A 4234-nucleotide genomic window follows, 5' to 3' on the forward strand; every position below is an offset into this window, starting at 1 on the left:
AGTCAAGGGTTTTGCTATTCTGGAAAAGTCTTGGATGAACCTTCTGTAGTAACCAGCTAGTCCTAAAAATTGACGTATGTGTTTCGTAGTTTTCGGGGTTTCCCACTTTTCAACGATTTCAATCTTTGCTGGATCCACCTGAATACCTTCTTTGTTCACTATGTGACCGAGGAATTGAACTTCTTCCAACCAAAATGCACACTTTGAAAACTTAGCGTACAGTTTTTCTTTTCTCAGAAACTCTAGCACTTTTCTCAAATGTTCTTCGTGCTCTTGATCATTCTTCGAGTAAATAAGTATGTCATCGATGAAAACAATGACAAACTTGTCAAGATATGGCCTACACACTCGGTTCATGAGGTCCATGAACACAGCTGGCGCGTTAGTCAATCCAAACGGCATAACCATAAACTCGTAATGACCGTAACGTGTCCTAAAAGTAGTCTTTGGAATATCATCCTCCTTCACCCGCATTTGATGATATCCAGAACGTAAATCGATCTTCGAATAAACAGACGAGCCTTGTAGTTGATCAAATAAGTCGTCGATTCTCGGTAGTGGGTAGCGGTTCTTGATGGTAAGTTTGTTCAACTCTCGGTAGTCGATACACAACCTGAATGTACCATCTTTCTTCTTGACAAACAAAACAGGAGCTCCCCATGGGGATGTGCTTGGTCGAATGAAACCATGCTCTAAAAGTTCCTGTAACTAACTTTGTAATTCCTTCATTTCGCTGGGTGCGAGTCTGTATGGAGCATGAGCTATTGGTGCAGCTCCTAGTACAAGGTCTATTTGAAATTCAACGGATCGATGTGGGGGTAATCCCGGTAAATCTTTCGAAAATACATCAGGAAATTCTTTTGCGACGGGAACATCACTGATGTTCTTTTCATCAGGTTTAACTTCCTCGATGTGTACTAGAATGACGTAACAACATTTTCTTATTAGTTTTTGCGCCTTCAAACTACTAATAAGATTTAATTTCGCGTTGTTCTTTTCTCCGTACACCATTAAAGGTTTTCCTTTTTCACGCATAATGCGAATCGCATTTTTTTAACAAACGACCTCTGCTCTCACCTTTTTCAACCAGTCCATGCCAATTATTACATCAAAACTCCCTAACTCGACTGGTATTAAATCATTTTTAAACGTTTCATCCCCCAGTTTAATTTCTCTCTCCCGACATATATTATCTACTGAAATTAATTTACCGTTTGCTAATTCGAGTAAAAATTTACTATCTGTGACGATCGCTCCAAATTCATATGGACGAACACGTCATTCATCGATTCCATTGCAAGGTATTTGACCTCTATATGATACATTTTGTAAACATTGCATTCTTTTGAAAGGGCACACCAAAAATGAATATTTTAATCAAAGGTTTTCGACATCTGATGATTTCTACATATAGACAATCACCGTAAATAATAGTTTACAATAGTAATTCCATTGACAATGCAGTCAAAATAAGATACATGGTGATGATTTGGTGAATGCAACGTTTCCTTGATAAATATGCCATGTAAGACTCCATGCACATAGCTTGTCTAACATATAAGCAAACAGCGGAAGATTTCTAGGAACCTGAGAATAAACATGCTAACAAGTGTCAACACAAAGGTTGGTGAGTTCATAGTTTTAGTGTTTCGCATAATCTGTATATAAAAGTGGATCACATGATTTCAGTTGTTTCATCCAGAAATGTTTATCAAATATTCTACAAGATTGATCACCCTGGTAACTAAACTTAACGTATATATAATTTGTACCCTTTGTATAATCATCTTAATAATACACACAAACCAACGTGTACGCTTCTCAAATAGCATACGTCCGTTAAAAGGCTAGCGCTCTAGCTCGGATAGGGATATCAAGGTATATGGATCCATATACCTCTATTCGCGCCTGTCGGTTCTTATAACCGACAGTTACTAGTTACCAAAGCTAAGGGATTTTCGATTTAAACTCGGTGTAGAATTTAGTATGTACTTGTATCCATTGCGTTTAAAATAAAGTGCATGTATTCTCAGCCCAAAAATATAGATTGCAAAAGCAATTAAAAAGGGAGCAATGAAACTCACCTTAGCAGCATATAAAGTCGTTCATCAAAATGTGACCGAAACTCGGATTACCAAATAACCGTAGATCTCAACCTAGAGAACATATGTGGGTCAATAAATGTCTATTAAGCTAGGTCAGGTCATAGTGTATTACAATCCTAATGCTCGAGATTGACATGCAAAAGTTATCCAAAGTCGTTTCAAAAAGTTAATTTTGACAATAGTTCAACAAAACGAGACATACCTTATATAAGGAGTTATTTACTCGGTTGGTAATATTCAAAAATCCATTTTATCAATCTCGTAAACAAGTTGTTTAAATCTTAATTGTAAATTCAAAAGCAATTTCAATTAACGTCAATCATAATTCAGTTGATCATATCTTTTAATCCGTTGATCGAAACTATTCGATATCTAAATGAAAAGTCATTGATTTTTCGCAAGCTTTCCAAAAACATGCATATCATATACCTTTTACCAGTAATATATGTATTTAATTTGTGATTCCTCATAAACTGTTTAATGACAAAATTTAGCATACAAGCATGTATAAATATATATACTCGAGCACTAGACATGGATACACAATTAATATATAAAAGATAAAATATGAGTGCTTACGTATCAATATTGAGATTCAATATTGTAGGAAAGTACGTAGACGCAACGGAGATGATAAACACTATATTTGATTTACAAATATACCCTCGAACATTACCCATAACCTCCTTGGCAATAACCCATAATTTCCTTAGCTCTATCCCGCTTGAAAACCATTTTTGAAAGTGACACGCTCATAACCTCGTCGTAGTATTTTATGTATATTACTAATTAATAATTAATAATACTAATAATTAATAAGATTAATAATAATATTAATCTTAATAATAATAATAATAATAATAATAATAATAATAATAATAATAATAAAATAAAATAAAATAAATACAGAGTAATATATGATATGTGTGTGTAAATGAAACAGAACTCGACTGCAATTTATAGATGTGGCCTGCCCAAACACCTAATGCGATCGCATGAGTATGTGTGGGGGATCTCATGCGATCGCATGAGCCCCATTGCCAGCTCACAATCCATTTTGTTTGATACATGTCGGCATATTATTATATTTATATAATATATATAATTTATTTTAATTAATTATATATTATATTATATTCTCGTACATAGACGACTTGTAATTTCTATTCCGATAAGTCGTACGTCGTCACTCGACTTATGTCCCAGTTCCAATTTTTTGAATGTCCCTTCATACGCTGAGAAAACTTGTACATTACATTTTGGGACACGTACCTTAGTCAAAATATAGCCTTAAATTATCCCTAAATTATATCACTCGAAATATAACTAATAAATTTGAGTGTTTTGGTCATTTACTTCTATAAATTATCGTCTCGCTATTTGTTAGAATACATTTTAAAATAGTGTTTACTGTAGCAAAGTTACTGTAGCAAAGTTTTTTTTACTGTAGCAAATTGTGATTTTCGAAAACACTGTAGCTTTTCGGGTACTATAGCAATTCGAAAATACTGTAGCAAATTAGTATTTTACTGGTTCATTTTAAACGTTTTAGTTAACTTATCTAAATATCAATCAGATAATCAAACCAATAAGGTTAATGCACAGTATCATTTTCATAACACTTTGTTACGTTTTCAAGTTATAGCATATGTATCTATTTACATATAATTGAGAACAATCGAAGGGTAATTGAATAGTAAAAAATTTTGAGATTCAACTTTATAGACTTTGCTTATCATGTCGGAAACGTTAAAGATTAAGTTTAATTTGGTCAGAAATTTCGGGGTCATCACAGTACCTCCCCGTTAAAGAAATTTCGTCCCAAAATTTGAGTGAGGTCGTCATGGCAAATAATAAAAATATTTTCATGACGAATATGAGTTGATAAATAGAATTTTTATCACCGTTGAATAATATGGATAAAACAATCCAATTATTCGAAGTGTATGAGGGAAGTTATCGTAATAGAGTGAAATGGAGAATAGAGATTCGTTTTTAACTCTTGACGTAGTTACGATTGATTTTCGGAATTTAAGGAATAGAAAATCTTCATTATCTAAATAAGATTTGATTTTTTGGATTTTACGGAAATTAGGATTTTCTTTGATTAAATGCGTAATCTGCCTCGA

The sequence above is a fragment of the Rutidosis leptorrhynchoides genome, chromosome 10 (assembly GCF_046630445.1).
Source record: "Rutidosis leptorrhynchoides isolate AG116_Rl617_1_P2 chromosome 10, CSIRO_AGI_Rlap_v1, whole genome shotgun sequence".
In the NCBI taxonomy this organism is placed as follows: domain Eukaryota; kingdom Viridiplantae; phylum Streptophyta; class Magnoliopsida; order Asterales; family Asteraceae; genus Rutidosis; species Rutidosis leptorrhynchoides.